The sequence below is a fragment of the Mauremys mutica genome, chromosome 16, assembly GCF_020497125.1.
Source record: "Mauremys mutica isolate MM-2020 ecotype Southern chromosome 16, ASM2049712v1, whole genome shotgun sequence".
Taxonomy (NCBI): domain Eukaryota; kingdom Metazoa; phylum Chordata; order Testudines; family Geoemydidae; genus Mauremys; species Mauremys mutica.
In genome coordinates this window covers 28,779,452-28,796,609 of record NC_059087.1, presented here as the reverse complement: position 1 = coordinate 28,796,609, position 17,158 = coordinate 28,779,452, and positions in this window count along the sequence as shown.

The following is a 17,158-nucleotide window of genomic DNA, read 5'->3' as shown; positions in this document are numbered from 1 at the left end:
CAGTAGGAGCCCAGCTGCCCAGGGGCCAGCAGGAGCTGTGTGGCACAGAGATCTGTGTAGCTTCCCCTTGCCTCCTCCGGATCCTCCAAGCCTGGGAGATGAGGGGTCGAACCCCAGCTGGTTCTCTGCCTGATGGTGGATGTGTGTGGGGGGGTGTAGATGTGCGGACTCACCCCTGTGGCACCTCCTGCTGGTGACTTCCGGGAATTAGCTCACTGCCAGCCAGGAGCACCCTCTGCAGGCCAGTGATCTGCCTGTCCTGTGGCCCTGTGGCCCTCCCAGGACCCCGGTGCCTCATTTACATGGGGTGCTGCCCCCTGGCAGTAACCCCTTTCTCTCAGGGTCTCCCCTCCCAGGGGAACCCCCACCTCATCTCAGTATAAGGCCACTGCCAGTCATCATCTAGCCCTCCACGCCCGGGGGCAGGCTGCAGTATCAGCCACTCATCACTGGCAAGGTTGGGTTTGGACCTGCTGCCTTGGCCTACCCCTGGGCTGCCTCTGCAACCCCCATGACCTGTTGGCTAGGCCGCAGCCTGGGGCTTTCCAGGCTGGAGCTCCCCCAGCTACTCTGCCTTTCCCCAGCCCTGCTCCACTCAGGTACCCTGTCTCCAGCGCCCTGCAGCCAGGCCCATCTCACTCTACAGGCAGAGAGAGACTGATCCTTCTGGCTTCCCTGGCCTTCTTATAAGGCCCTGCTGCTCAGTTTGGGGAGTGGCCCCAGCTGAAGCCACTCCCCTCCCCGATCAGCCAGGGTTTTACCTCGCCCATCCCCAGCCCTCTGCAGGGTTTTCCAACCCCTTCCGGGCTGGAGCGGGTGGTCACCCTGCTACAGGGTGGTAAACCGGGCCCCCCCGATGGAAGAGTAACTAGCAAATAGTTGGTGTTTCCTCTCCACTAGTTGTGTTCCAGAGCCTGAGGCTGCAGCCCATGGGCCAGGAGTTTGATGCTGCTGTTGGGGGCGTCTCTGGGCCGGATCAGTGTCCCATGGGTGGGAGGAGGAGGACAGGGAGGACAGCTGGTCTTGTCTGCCCAAGGACAGAGAGTGGAGGGAGCCCTGGGCACAGCCCTGAGCTGGGTGTGACAAGTCCTGATGGTCAATGCTAGGATCCGGGTTGTGAGAGCCAGCACCTGCCAAGCCACTCTGGAGTCCCCAGAGGAGCAAGGTCCTTCTAGGCCCAGACCGAGCTCCCGTGCTGGGAGGGACATGTGAGGGCGAGAGTGGAGGGGGATGGCTTGCGGGAGAAGAGTGTGTTGGGGCGAAGTCCAGGGGAAAGGACCCATGTGGGGTAGGGACGTGTGAGTGGCCGTGGAGCTCACAGCCATGCAGTGCTGTCTGGGCAGCTTCATGTATCACTCCGGCTCCCTCTCCCCCAGCAGCGCTGTTCCTCCAGCGCGCTGAGCCCCGGTAGCTCCCCCGCTGCTGTATTGTCTGCCAAGGTGAACCCAGCGCCGGAGAACCTGCCTCCCGTTCACATCAACCACAAAAACAGGGCTGGGGAAAGGTTCCTGGGGGGTGGTGACCTTCCAGAGGGGCTGCAGGGGGGTGGGTTCCACTTCCCTAGCCACAACGCAGAGGGGGTCAGGAGCTGAGTCCACGTCCTGCCTGCCTGCCCTGGCCCCGGCCAGCCGCTGGGCAAAGGAGAAAGCATGGCAGAGTTATCCCAGCCTCGGTGCAACAGGACCTGGCGATAACCTACAGCAATGGCAATAGAGGGCCTGGAGCGGATGGAGCAGCAGTGCTGCCTGCACGGAAGCCAGAGGTGAAAGTAAGTCGGTCCAGTCCGGTACGGCATACCAGCAAGAGCCAGTACGCCGTGCTGGACTGCACCAGCTTTGGCGGCGGGGATTTAAAGGGCTCTGGGCTCCCCGCCGCAGCGGGGAGCCCAGAGCCCTTTGAATCCCGCCCGTGGCTCCAGTGGCCAGGCAGGGGGCGGGATTTAAAAGGCTCAGAGCTCCCCGCCACTGTGGGGAGCCCAGAGCCCTTTGAATCCCGCCCGTGGCTCCAGTGGCCAGGCAGGGGGCGGGATTTAAAAGGCTCAGAGCTCCCTGCCACTGTGGGGAGCCCAGAGCCCTTTGAATCCCGTTTGCGGCTCTGGCGGCCAGGCAGGGGCAGGGATTTAAATGCCTCAGCTGCGGAGAGCCCTTTAGATCCCGCCCGCGGCTCCGGCGGCTGGGCTGGGGCCAGATTTAAAGGGGAGCCCAGAGCCCTTTAAATCCAGTCTGTGGCACCGGCAGCCGGAGCTTCGGTGGGGATTTAAAGGGCTCGGGGCTCTATGGCGGCCTGAGGATGGGATTGGAGTGCCAGCTGGGGGAGCTGATCCAGCCTAGGCCTCTGCCCTGCCAGGGGCTTGGAGAAGATGCAGAAATGCTGTGTGTGTGGCTGCTTGCAGCTACCCCAGCCTTGCCCCTCCCTTCAGGAGCTCCCTGCGATCTGCCGCCTCGGCCCCTGCCAGCAGGAGGCACTGTAGGGAACAGCACAGGCGCTGTAACTACAGGACATCAGTAGCTGTTCTCCCAGTCACTAGCTCTGCAGCAGGGGCAGCCAGAAGGAGCAGTGCAGAGGGCTAGCAGTGCAGTTCCAGCCCCTGCCAGCAGGAGGTGCTGTGCCTGAAACTTGGCAGCCATGTTTCGTTCCCCCCTAACACTCAGACCTGGTACCATGAAGCTAGCCTTGGTATGGGGGCACAGGCAAGTGCAGCAGATGCCACACACCTGTGACCCATGCCAGAGCCCCTTCCCTGCCCAGCGGGCAGTGTGCCAGGGGACGTGCCATCCCAGGAGGTGGTAAAGCAGTGAGGAGCAGGAAAATGCCCCCACTGGCCTGCGTCCCAGAGAGAGGGGTGTGTGGGGCTGGTGGGGCTGCAGGGCAGGGTTCACAGTCACGCTGGACGGGCATATCAAGTGGGGTCTCACAGGGATCAGTTCTATGTCAAGTTCTGTTCAACATCTTCATCAGTGATTTAGCTAATGACATAGCGAGAACACTTGTAAAATGTATGGACAATACCAAGCCGGGAGGGGTTGCAAATGCTTTGGAGGATATTATTAAAATTCAAAATGATCTGGACAAACTGGAGAAATGATCCAAAATAAATAGGATGACATTCAAATAAGGACAAATGCAAAGTGCTCCACTTAGGAAGGAATAGTAAATTGCACACATACAAAATGAGAAATGGCTGTCTAGGAAGGAGTACTATGGAAAAGGATCGGGGGGTCAGAGTGGATCACAAGTTAAATATGAGTCAACAATGTTGCAAAAACAAGCAAACATCATTCTGGGATGTATTAGCGGGAGTGTTGTAAGCAAGACATGACAAATAATTCTTCCGCTCTACTCTTCACTGATTAGGCCTCAGCTGGAGTATTGTGTCCAGTTCTGAGTACCACATTCCAGGAAGGATATGGACAAATTGGAGAAAGTCCAGTAAAGAGCAACAAAAATGATTAAAGGTCTAGAAAACATGACCTATGAGGGAAGATTGAAAAAAATTGGAGATGTTTAGTCTGGAGAAGAGACAACTGAGAGGGGACGTAACAGTTTTCAAGTACATAAAAGTTGTTACAAGGAGGAGGGAGAAAAATTGTTCTTCTTAAGGTCTGAGGATAGGACAAGAAGCAATGGGCTTAAATTGTGACAGGTTCCCTGGGCTACAACCTGGAAATTGGGTACTGCTGTGCTCCCTTAACTCTCCAGCCTGGGCTCTCTCTCACAATGCTTTGCTAGTGACAAGCAGCGAAACCCTCCAGGCGCTGTCGTCACTCAGCACAACAGCATGTGGTGCCCCACACCCAGCTAGATTGCATGACTGCTCCCAGAGCCACCCACGAATCACACAGAGAAAGGCACGAGTCAGTTCCCCCAAGTTCCCCAGCTTTGCCCCCCTGAGATGTACAGGAGCCTGACCAGTGTAGGTTCATTACCTAGTCTGGCCGTCCCTCAATGTGGAGAGGAGATGCACTAGCCTTTCTGAAATGAGCTGAGATTTCCCAAGCACTTCAACCAAAACACATTGTTTTAGGTAAAATATAGAACAGGTTTACTAACTACAGAAAGATAGATTTTACGTGATTATAAGTGGTGGGTATAAAATGTCAGATAGTCACCAAAGAAAATAAAAGATAAGCGCACAACCTAAATCTTAAATCTTATTACACTAGGCAGCATTTAGATCAAACAATTTTCTCACCCCGCTCGACCAGTCTCCTCAGTTGAAGTCTTCATCTTCTCAGCATTCTTGTTGCTTCCAGCGTAGGTGGCGGAGGAGAAAGGGGACAGTGCCTTGGCCTATTTCATACCCTCAGTCCACGTGCCTGGAAGACACGTGCCCGGACATGTCCTGATGGGCTTTGCTGAGTCACAGGGTTGAGAAATCCCCCTGGTGGCCTTGTGCAACTGAGTCATAGAGCTGAGCAGTCCCCATTGTGTGGTGCTTGCACAACAGTCATTGAATTGTAAATCCCTGGATGACAGTGCCCCGTCTGATTGGGGATCACCACCCTGGTTGTAGAGACTCTCACATTTGCAACATATTTCAGTAACAACTATACAGCAAAATCTCATAACTTCATACACCCAAATGATATACATATTTGGACAGAACAACAGGTTTCAGCAGGTCACATAAGCTAGCTCACATGACATGCTTTGTATGAAATAACAACCATATATGAATGATGAACATGGGGGTTACAGGGTGCTATTTAGAGGTACAGTGTGTCACAGCGGTTTAGGTTGGACATTAGGAAAAACTTCTTGTCAGAGTTTGTTAAGCACTGGAATCAACTGCCTCAGGAGGTTGAGGATTCTTCATCATTGGAGGTTTTTAAGAGCAGGTTAGAGAAACACCTGCCAGGGATGGTCTAGATAATATTTAGTTCTGCCATGGGCACAGGGGACTGGACTAAATGACCTCACGAGGTCCCTTCCAGTCCTATGATTCTATGAAATCTCCCCAGCTTCCCGGCCACATGCAGGCAGCAGCTCCTCAAAGCACGCTCCAGCATCACTGAGGCAGCTGCGTGACCAACTCTTACAACCCCACAATTTCAGTGACTGCAGGAGAAACTGGGGGTGGTGTGAGAAGCTCCCGTACCCCACCATTTTCAGGGTTGGTTGGAAAGACACTTGCCAAGCTGGTTGATGCACGTCACAGACCCCTCTATGCCACAGCCCTGCTGTGGCCTGCATGGGCCCCCATGTGAAGATAGATGAGCAGAAAATTGTGGGGCAGTGGGAGACTGAGGAGGGGGGAGCCAGGGAAGAGTGGCTGTTGGGGCCCGGGAGCGGGAGGCCCCAGGCAGTGGGAGGAAAGGAGAAAGAAAATGAACGAAAGTCTTTTTAGCTATTTGCACTATTCGGTATCATGAAATTCCTTTGTAAAATGCCAGTCGTGTATTGTCATTATTATTGGATGATTTATACACCTGATCAGGTGGCGTGGGTTAAAATAAATGTTGCAGTGCTTGGAATGTGGGAAAAATTGATTTAAAGAAAAATAATGTTAAGGGTTATAAAGTTAATGACCCTGCTCGAAACAGGTTGTGTAGTTATGTCAAACGGGGGCTTGAAACTGTAAATTTTTCCCGTCTTAACTCTCACCCATGCAGGCATCCATCTTGAAGTCAATGCACATTGGCCAGCTAGGGCAGCCTGTCAGCTTTGAGGCCTGGCTGGAGGGGAAATAGTGCTCAGCCCCTCTGAAATAACGTCACGATTCTTTGTGTCTGACCTATGGAGGCAGCGGAGCCTGGGAGGAGCAGGGGAATATGAGGGGAAAGGATGAGAATTAGGAGGGAAGGGAGCCGAGACAGGGAAATGGATGGCCGTTCCCTTGCCGTAGGGGTGAGTGGAGTCTCTGGTGAGCCGCCGGGGGAGGGTGGGGGTGTTCGGGTGCATTAATGGCTTGTCTCTTCAGCCTGAAATGATCTCACCCGCTGCGGGAGGAGTGGAGGGGAGCGGAAAAGTCAGGCAACCAAAATGTCATGATCTGGGCCCAGCCTCGGGATGTTTTGGGGTTTGGCTCGTGAGTTTTGGTCCCTGGTGGCTGGCGATCTGTGTGTGTGGGCAGCTGGTCTTGCCACTGAGCCCCTGCCCACTGCGTCTCTCTGCCTGGCTCCACGCTCTGCCCAGCTCCTGCTGGCTCTTGCCACTTCCAGGAACCCCCTTCACGCTGCAGGCCCAGAAATACACCGACCGTCTGGAGACACACAGGCCCAGCGTCAGGCTCCTGGCATGCTGCCCTGCACTGCAGGAGGCATACAGAGCCCTGCTCTTCCTGGCTTTGCTGTCTGCAGCATTTTGCGACCCTGGCGTGGCGGGGGAGCAGTTCCCCTGTGTTCCAGTCACAGGCGCCAACTTTTCCTTTTCCCTGGGGATGCTCAACCCCTGCTTTGCCACGAGACCTGCCCCAGGGCCCCCACGGAATCGGCGCCTGTGGGTCCAGTCATGGAAAGACAAAGCTGCCTCCACCAGCTGGAAGAGTGAGTGGCCTAAATGCTCCACAGCTCTACTGCACCCGCAGCTCAATGGATCAGCCCCAAATCCAACCTGCCTGCCCTCTCCCCATCCCAGCTGGGAACCCTCCTCAGCCTGCCCCAGCCCGTCGCTCTCTGTTTGGAACATCCAGTGTGAGCAGGGCGGTGTCCTCATGTGGGGCACCAGCAGCTTCGTGGGCTTCTGCGGGCCTGTGCTGGGGAGCCGGCCTTAGGTTACATAATGCCACAAACTAGCTTTTCTTGTGCCATTCTGCGACTGCCCCATTCCTGCTGACTCTGAATTCAGCCTGCTCCCGATCACTGACAGCAAGCACCCTCCCGCAGGAGACAGGCGCATACACCTCTCGGCTTCGGGCTGTTTATCCAAACCCAACGGAGCGCTCTCGGAGGTCAGCCATCACTCAGCACGGTGACCTCGGCACCAAGGAGGAAAGCCCCATTTATAATGCCAGCCCCATCTCCGCACGTCCCCAGAGACCTTCATTTCTCCTCAGCTGCCCTGTCAACTTGAGTAACGGGCAGTAAAAAGTGACAGACTGATTGAAGGTGGGTGTTCTAGGTCAGAGCTGCAATCCTGCCCTGCGTGGCTGGACCCCTGGCATGGGGAGAAAGGGGATTTCCCTTTGTGTCGGCTGCTTTGACGGTCTGGAGACATGGCTGCACTTTGAGCAACTGCACAGATCAGAGGGGACACTCTATGGATGGGGATTCTACAAGAAACCCCTGCAGGGCTGGGCCAGATGTCCACTTCAATGGCTGAGCATCTCTTCAATGGAGTTATCCTCACAGCATCCTGGGAGGCAGCACAGGGCTATTATCCCCATGTAACAGATGGGAACTGAGGCCCAGAGAGACTAAGGTTTTTAAAGGTATTTAGGTGCTGCTGCGCTCAGCATTGCAACACCTCATGGATTTAGGAGCCTAAGTCTCATTTTCCAAAGGGATTTAGACACTTAGGAGCAAAAACCAGGGGGAGAGGGATAGCTCAGTGGTTTGCATGTTGGCCTGCTAAACCCAGGGTTCTGAGTTCAATCCTTAAGGGGACCATTTAGAGAACTAGGGTAGAAATCTGTCTGGGGATGGGTCCTGCTCTGAGCAGGGGTTAGACTAGCTGATCTCCTGAGGTCCCTTCCAAGCCTGATATTCTACAATTCTATGAAAAATCCCAGCAGCTGAAATGCCTTATATTTTTGTCTTATTAAATGGTAACTACCAGTGATGCTCTTAATGTCGACTCCTTTAAAAAAAATCCTGTGACGCTTATTGTCTCAGTATCTTGTTGCAGTGCATTCCACAGGTTAATTATGCACCATGGTTAAAAGCAAAATAAAAGTGTTGACATGTATCTTTTTGAGGGAGAGCTGCCTTTTAATCTCATTGAGTGTCCCCTTGTTCTTGTATTAGGAAAGAAGGGACTTGAGAGCTCCTGATGCATCTTCTCTAGCCCATTCATTGTTTGACATACATCTGCTCATGTCTCATGTCTGCACTATGCAGTCCCTGTCTCCCCTCACGTGGGCCTCTCTCCAGGTCTCTATCGCTTTGTTTTGTTCTCTGGACTTTTCCCTTTCACTCCTCTTGGTGAACCTGCAAGGGGAAGGATCATTGGGAAGCCCACAGCACCCCTGGCACCCAGCCATGGCACCCACCCATGGCTGCAGTGTGGGGTTGCAGGGTGATCGCGCTGTGTGGGAGAGGTCGTGCCGGAGCTCCGTGCTCAGAGGATTTTGCAAGGGGAAGTGGCAGAGTGAGGATGGGGGCGCTGCAGAAGAAAACACGTTTGTGGTGAACTGGGTTCGCATAGGGCCTGCACATTATGCTGGACGTGTAACGAATGTAGCAGCTTATCAGAAACCTCCCAACTCATTTCCCTAATAGCCTTTGCACCTGTCTAACTGGAATAAATTCCATTTACGCATCAGGATACTATTTATGCTCAATTATGTTCTCACTAATAAACCGAGCCCCCTGCGAGTGCCCCCGCCCTCTGTCCGACTCTGTTCCAAGGGAGATTAGGGGGCAGGAAGACGCACAACCTGCAGTTTGTCCCTGGAATCTATAATTGCTTGTCTGGCGAATGCAGCACTTTAAGGAAGGTGAACGCTCCTACCAGGGAGTGTCTCTCTTGACTGTACTGAGAACACACACAGCACCAGCCACAATACCAGGAGAGATGTCAGCTCTGTTGGTGCTTTTCTGACCACAGGCTGGCTGGGGGCCAGCAGCCAGAGGGGCAGAAGGGGAGCACGGTCTCAGGAGCGGCTGCACATTCCTTCCCTTGGGGTGAGGAGAAGCCAATACCTCTGTGTCTTTTGAGTGCAGGAGAAAGGATCACAGAGATAAAGCACAGGACAGGTGCCCTGACCCACAGGGCTCTCTCCCAGGGGCACGGCTCACCCTGGAGATGACCGTCAGCCCTGCTGTAAGTGAGACCACTACAACTGAAGTGAGTGGGAACTGAGGCTGCCTTCCCCTAGGGATGAGTTTGGCCCTGTCTTTTTAAAGACCACCTGTGCAAACGCATTGAGGTGTCCGTAATGCCTGTAGAGGCCGGTGCTGTGCAGCTGGGAGCTGAGTCTGGCTTCTTAGAACTGAGAAATCTCCAAGTCCTGTGGGCCTCTGTCCCAGCTGCCAGATGCTCTGTACAGCACAGTCAGTGTGTGTTATGTGTCCCCCTCCGGGCCCATCCAGAGGACGGGAGGCTGTTACAGTGCCAGCGAGGGAGGCTGATTTTCCAGCTGTAGCAGATCATGCTCTTTGCCCTGGCAGTCCCTGGTGCAACCCATGAGTTGGCCAAGGTGGCGGCCTGATGGCACCTTCCAGCATCACCAACCCCAAACATTCAAAAATCTTGAGTCCTTCCAAACAAATCAGGAGGTCATCTAGTCCAACCCTCTGCTCAAAGCAGGACCAATCCCCAACTAAATCATCCCAGCCAGGGCTTTGTCAAGCCTGACCTTAAAAACCTCGAAGGAAGGAGATTCCACCACCTCCATAGGTAACCCATTCCAGTGCTTCACCACCCTCCTAGTGAAATAGTTTTTCCTAATATCCAACCTAAACCTCCCCCACTGGAACTTGAGACCATTGCTCCTTGTTCTGTCATCTGCCACCACTGAGAACAGTCGAGATCCATCCTCTTTGGAACCCCCTTTCAGGTAGTTGAAAGCAGCTATCAAATCCCCCCCTCATTCTTCTCTTCTGCAGACTAAACAACCCCAGTTCCCTCAGCCTCTCCTCATAAGTCATGTGCTCCAGCCCCCTAATAATTTTTGTTGTCCTCCGGTGGATTCTTTCCAATTTTTCCACATCCTTCTTGTAGTGTGGGGCCCCAAACTGGACACAATACTCCAGATGAGGCCTCACCAATGTCCAATAGAGGGGAATGATCACGTCCCTCAATCTGCTGGCAATGCCCCTACTTATACAGCCTAAAATGCCATTAGCCTTCTTGGCAACAAGGGCACGCTGTTGACTCATATCCAGCTTCTCGTCCACTGTAACCCATAGGTCCCTTTCTGTGGAACTGCTGCCTAGCCACTCGGTCCCTTGTCTGTAGCAGTGCATGGGATTCTTCCGTGCTAAGTGCAGGACTCTGCACTTGTCCTTGTTGAACCTCATCAGATTTCTTTTGGCCCAATCCTCTCATTTGTCTAGGCCCCTCTGTATCCTATCCCTACCCTCCAGTGTATCTACCGCTCCTCCCAGTTTAGTGTCATCTGCAAACTTGCTGAGGGTGAGGTCCACGCCATCCTCCAGATCATTACATTAGATGTACAACGTGACAGTGATCAGCCGAGTCATTGATCTCTTGCAACCTGACCCGGTCACATTCCTGCCCACCACTGCAATGCAGCCCCTTTTGGGGTGCAGCAGGACAGTGATTCTACACCAAGGGTTCTCAAATTTGGGGGTCAGTTTATTACATGGGGGGTCATGAGCTGTCAACCTCCACCCCAAACCCCCTTTGCCTCCAGCATTTATAATGGTGTTAAATATATAAAAAGGTGTTTTTAATTTATAAGGGGGGGTTGCACTCAGAGACTTGCTATGTGAAAGGGGTCACCAGTAAAAAAGTTTGAGAGCCACTGTTCTACACCATACCGAACAGTATCTTAGGAAGGGAATTCAGGAATAACTTCTCCAGTTAAATCTGCAGGTGACTTTTAGGTGGGTGGAATATAAAAACCCGGTTTGGAATCTGACCAGGACTGCCGGGTTAACAAGCTAATTCTTGCAAAAAGCATGCCCACACATGGTCAAGGCCTCAGTTTTATGTCTCAGCCAAAAACTGAATAATTCAGGTCATTACCAGAACTAGCAGAGAAGGGCTTTGGATCCAGCATGCAGTTTCCTTTGCAATACGCAACCCCCGGAACAGCCAGTGGAGCAGCTCTGGGGAATCGCCAAGGTTATTTAGATGGAAACAAATTCAAATATCGTCGGGCTGTACAGCCCCTCTGAGTGACACCCCATTAGATCTCACCAGCTGGGATCGGCAGGGAATGGTATCAGCGACTCACTGGGAGTGATGCAGTTTCTGCCACCCCCACTGTGCTAGCATAGTGCGAGGGGCTGCTGGGCTGCAGTCAGGGGGATGAGCTCCCCTTTGAGTCAGTCCTGACCACAGTGCCCAGCGCAGTGCCAGGAGATGGTGCTGTCCTTACAGAATATACGTAAAACAGGAGCCCTGCACATTGGTGCCGTTATCTCCGCAGCACAGGTACGTGCATGCTCATGCTAGGAAACAGTGGGGTACGTAGCTAAGGGTATGTCTACACTGCAGTTACAAACCCGCAGCTGGCCCGTGACAGCTGACTCGGGCTCAGGCTCAGGGGCTGTTTAATTGCCATGTAGATGGTTGGGGTCAGGCTGGAACCCGGGCTGCCAGACACCGAGAGGTTGGAGGCTCCCAGAGCTCAGGCTGCAACCTGAGTGTCTGCACCGCAATTAAACAGCCCCGTACTGCGAGTCAGCTGACACCAGCCAGCCACTGGTGCTTAAGGGCAGTGCAGCCAGGGCTGGTGGTGTCTGCTTTAAACACAGGACCATCCAAACCACGGAGTGCAGCCATGTCAGGGACTTTCAATTCTTAGCAAGCAGGCATGTGTGTGTGTGTGGGCATGACAGCAAAGGCAGTAAGGGTGCAGGGGCATGCTGAGGAGTGTCTGGGTGTCTGTCCTGCTGGCTTGCCCACCAGCCCTGCAGAGTGGAGGGAAAAGATAGGGGGAGCTGTGAGACCGACCAACAGAGTTGGCTCTGTGAAAAGAAGTGCTTGCAACATGACAGGAGCTACCGGCCTATGGGGCCTGATCTAAGCCCATTGAGGTCAGTGGGGTCTTTCCATTGAGTTTGGGGGTGCTGGACCAGGGCCTGGATCTCTGCAATGGCATCTTAAAATAAAAGGGTTAAGAATACTTGGAGGTGGGGCGGGAGGAATGCATCGCACCGTCACCCCTGTGGTGCTTATTCTGTGTATCTGACCCGGCTCAGCTACCTGGCAATCTTAGGCATGTCTACACTCCGGCGCGGCAGCTGTGCCACTGTAGTGTAGACGCCTCCTACATTGAGGAAAGGGGTTTTCCCCTCATCATAGTTATGGCACCTCACAAAAAGGTGGGAGCTGTTCGATGTAAGACTTCTTCTGTCGACCTAGCTGTGTCTGCAGTCGGGGTTAGGTCACTCAAACTACATCACACAGGGTGCAAAACTGGCCACAGCCTGAGTGGTATAGGTAGATCAATCTCAATTTCAGGTGTAGACCAGGCCTAAGTCAAGCCCGTCTTTAAACACTGCAAGGTATTTCTTCCATTGAGCACACGCCCCATTTAACGAGCGGAGCAGTGTGGGTGACTCTGCCCAGGGTTACCTGGCGTATCGTAAAATCACTGGAGTGGCGCGTGTGTTGTATCAAGGCAAACGACAAGTGAGAGAAATGGCCCTTTTGTCCTTCTAGCAAAGTGCAGCCACAAAACGGAGGATCGTTTGATAGCATTGAGCTGATGGATACATTCTCTAGAGCAGAGAGGGCATTGGCCTTACCTGCTGCCAACATGGCTGGCCCACAGACAGGGCCGGCTCCAGCTTTTTTTGCCTCCCCAAGCGGTGAAGAGGGAAAAAAAAAAAGCTGCAATCGGTGGCACTTCGGCGGCTGCTCTACTGCGCCGCTTCATTCTTCGGCGGCCGGTCCTTCCCTCTGAGAGGGACTGATGGACCCACCCCCGAAAACCCCGATGTGCCGCCCCTTTTCATTGGCCGCCCCAAGCAGCTGCTTCCTGCGCTGGTGCCTGGAGCCGGCCCTGCCCACAGAGAACAACAGGGGAATCACACACGTCACTGCATGGCTAAGCCCCCGCCCCACAGCCCAAGGGCTGGACCGCTTGGTATGACTGGACTGGGATGAAGCTGTCGTCACTCCTGCAGACCCCCTGGATCCCAGCATGCAATGCTCCATCCCGGGCCTCGGGTCATGTTGTGCTCAACCCCCATATAATTATTGTGACATCACGCCTAGATCAAGGCCTGTTGTGCCAGGCACTGTACAGACAGTAACGCAGTCCCTGCCCCAAAGAGCGAAAGGCCTGGATGCACAAAAAGGGGTCGGTGCCTCATTCCTTGTGTTGGACACGTAAGCCCCAGTCTCAGGACCAATGTGAGGCACAAAACTCCCACTGAGCCCTGCAGGTACCTAACCTCACTTGACATTAGGGTGACCAGACAGCAAGTGTGAAAAATCGGGACAGGAGGTGGGGGGCAATAGGAGCCCATATAAGAAAAAGACCCCAAAATCGGGACTGCCCCTATACAATCGGGACATGTACTCGACATCGCTGTTTTTGCAGTAAGAGTTCCCATGGTGCCTATGCTTCTGCCACTGGGTGTGCGCCCTGCGGCCTCCCTGTGGGCGCCTGTCTCCCACCTAAGCCCCAGTGTGAGTCACAAACCAGGGGAAGACAGGAGACAGGCTGCTTAACTCGCTGGAGGGGCCTGATGTGCTCAGTGGCCGCCTCAGGCGAGTTCACCCAAAACGGCTGGCAGGGGAGGAGAATGGCAACATCCTTTATCATTCTGAACCCAGTGCTGAGGGCCCTCACCTGGGCTGCGGGAGACCCCTGGCTCAAGTCTCCAGGGGGAAACAGGATTTGAACAGGAATCTGCCACCTCGCAGGTGAGTGCTCTAACCACTGAGGTATGGGATACTCTGTCCCCAATGATGAGACGGAGAGAGAGGCACAAACATGTGAATGACTCGCTAGTCTGGTGGAGATCCAGGGCATGGGAGAGCCTGTTCCAGTGATGCTTTCATCATTTTTCCACAGTACAACAGCTTCACCAGGGCAGATCGGGAGTCTGTGGGTCACTCTGCCAGGGCTCCTCAGACATTTATGGGGTTTCACACCAATTTACTTGCTTCCACCCTGGAAATTTCACCAGAGTTTGTTGCTTTTCTTTTGAATTAGTGAATGTTTCCTGGGAAACAGCTGCAGGTTCCCAATTACTGCCGAGTTCCTCCAGAGGCCTCTGGGTTAGTTAAGTTAATTAATAAGGAACATGGCCCACTAATGGGAAGGGGATGGGTTGCCCTCCTTGACTCTGGCTTTAAACAAACCTTCACTCTGCCAGATGCCCCTGACATGCTGAGGGGGGAGCAGAGTCTAAACGAGCGGGAGGGGGAAGGAGACCCAGAGGGGCTGGATGCAGGTTAGGCTGCTCACTGACAGGTGTTTATGGGTGGAGAGATGCAGGAGATGAACCAGATCCTTCAGGCCAGAGCTGCCTATCTCCGCTCCCCTCCCCCGCTCATGGTCACATCAAACATCCCTTTGTTGGTATTGTTTGTGCTGGGGGCCCATTCCATGGGGAGTTCCCACACATTGCACACGGCAGGCAGGTGCCAATCCGTTATCTTTATGTGGGTCTGTCAGGGCTGATGCCCCACTCTGGCACTCCGAGTGCAGAAGGTGAGGGCCCGCAAGGATTCTAAACATTAATCCTGGCCACTCCAGGCTGGTATTAAACTCCCAAGGTTACAGCTTCTCTCTGACCTTGGCTGGGTTGATGCTGCCACCACCCAAGTGCAAAAACCCCCTTTGAAGACCCAGGAAGGAGCACTTGGGAATTCCTCCCTGTGGGGAACCCTCAAGCCCTTTCACCCCTCTGTTGCAGGGTGCTGGTGCAAAGGCACCTAATTAGCCCCTGCTCAGCCAGTCCCAATCAAGGGAAATAGATTGGGGTGGGGAGAAGCCTGGTGCCTGGCCTTTAGAACTGGCTGCAACTGTGGGCCTGAGGGTTCAAGGGCTATAAAGGCTGGCTGGCAGCCAGAAGGGAGAATAGCCAGTCTCCAGGCTGAGGGCAGATTCTGGGTAGGAGAGGAGATTGTCAGGCCTACAAGCTCTGTAAATAGTGTAAAAGGTGGTGAGAACTTGTGTAAATAAAGCCCCGGGTGCTGCAGCAAGAGAAGCCTCCCTGTGCTTTACTGGGGCAGCTGAGGGGCTCAGGAAGAGGGGCGAGCAGAGGACCCTGTTACACCCCCCCTGTGGGGAAGAGCTGAGGGAGGAAAAGGAAATCAGCTGTTGCCACCAGCTACTCAAACAACATGTGCACAAACCTCTTAGGACACCAACAATTCAATCTTGTTCTTAAAAAAGGTAAATTTTATTAACAACCAAAAGAAAGAAAATACATCTGGAATTTAGGCTTTTGCTAGATTTAAAAAACCCACTTACAAAAATTAAACATCAAGAATAACCTTCTCGAGGTCCAGTTTAAAGGTTACAAGCAAAACAAAAGCATTTGGGATTAGCACATAGGAGTCCACTAACCATAAGAAATTATCAGAAATAAACCTAATCGCGTCTTTCTAAACATTCCTGATCTACTTACACATCTGGGGGTTCCAAATAAGTCGTTCTAGGTATCATCTATGATCACACCCGGCTTAAAGCTTCTCACAGCACAACTGCTCCCTGTTCCCCTCTGTCCCGGAGAACCACACTGAGACAAAGGGGAAGTTTCCCCCCATTTTAAGAAGTTCTAGCTTCCCATTGGCTCTTTTGGTCAGGTGCCCATCTCCCTTCCCTTTACCTGGGGGACTTTTTAACCCTTTATAGGTAAAACAAGCAGAGAACAGCCACCTAGAGGGATTTTACAGCTAACTGCCTGGCTGGGTGTTCATAAAAGGGACCTACCCCCCCCCTTTATTTATCACACGGTCGCAGACGCCTGGGCCCAGGTTCCTTCCCACACAGCCACCAGGCAGGATCTCTCTCCTCTTCCTTCTTGCCAGTGGCTCCCTTTCCATCCTTTCTTCTTGGTCACCAGCTGGGCTGCTGCCTGTCCCCAGCCTGGCCTCCTTCCGCTCACATTGCCAGATTCATGGCCAGAGGTTTGTCCTTTGCCCCAGTCCATTGGGCCAGCAGGTGATAGCTGTGACATTTCCTTTTCTGTGCTCCATTCATCCACTGCTGCTTCCTTGAGTTTTCCCAGGGGTCTCATTGGCTGCTGGACCCTCTGCCCCTCAGTGGAAGGAAGGAGGGCTTCTGGTTAGGGCTCTGGACTAGAGCTGCATGGAGCTGTTTTCAGTGTCTGCCAGCCTGCTTTCCAGCAACTCACATAGCCATCAACTTTCAGGCATGGCCACTGTTTCTGGGGAGCTCAGTGTGAGGCCCCATGGATCTGGCTGTCAGAGGGGCTGTGCACCCACAGCGCCGATGGGCTGCAGTTCTGAGCGCTCCGTGTAACTCAACAGCTGCATTGTAAAGAAGGATCCGACCTGGCTGCCTCGCTGCATTCAACAACACCTGCTTCTAAAACAGGCAGGAACTGATGTGGGAGGCTGGTGGGAGGAAGCAGGACTGTAATCGGAGGAGAGTGATTTTGCTCTGCCAATGATGCTGACCTATATTGCCTTTTATTCACAAATTGCCTGCTTCCCCCCATGCCACCCCCATAAGAATGTGCAAAGCCATCAAAGCCCCCTCCTCAAAATGCACCATTGCTGTGATGCCCACAAAGTGTCTGACATGGCCAGGCAGCTGCAGTGCCATGACATCAGTGATTATCTGGTCCTTCCCCGGCTTCTGGCTATGTCCATCCCTTGTCTCTCCCCAGCTAATTCGACTGTCAGATCTTTGGGGCAGGGACTGTTTGTTCATTAGATGTGTGGGTCCCCAATTCCTGCCGGGGGCTCCAGGCGCTGCCACAGCACAAATAGGAAGCAGTAGCAAGGAATGATTTCATGGGCTGCTATCTCTTGATCTGACCAGACTGAAAGAGAAGGCGTGTATAATACGGCGTTCCGAGATTTCCCTCCGGGCTGCAGCATTCGTATCTAGCCTGGGTGAATCATGAGCTACAGAAACCAGAACTCTTTCATGGGCTGTTTTGCAGCGTGGCAGTGCTATTCTGGAAGTTATCTAGCACTGAATGCACCAAGTCCTGGGCTTCAAGCCTGTGTCATTTTCAGGCCTGAACCTCTGGTTTTATTGGGTCATAAAATGATCTAGAATGGAAGCAATTTCAGCTAAAGCAATGACCCGGGTCGGCAGGTCTGGCTGTGTGGCCTGATGCCTGCACTAGGCTGCACTCTGCTGATCAGTGCAAAGGGCTGGGGAGTTTTGAAGAGACTCTCCATATCCCCTTGGGATCATTAAACTGAT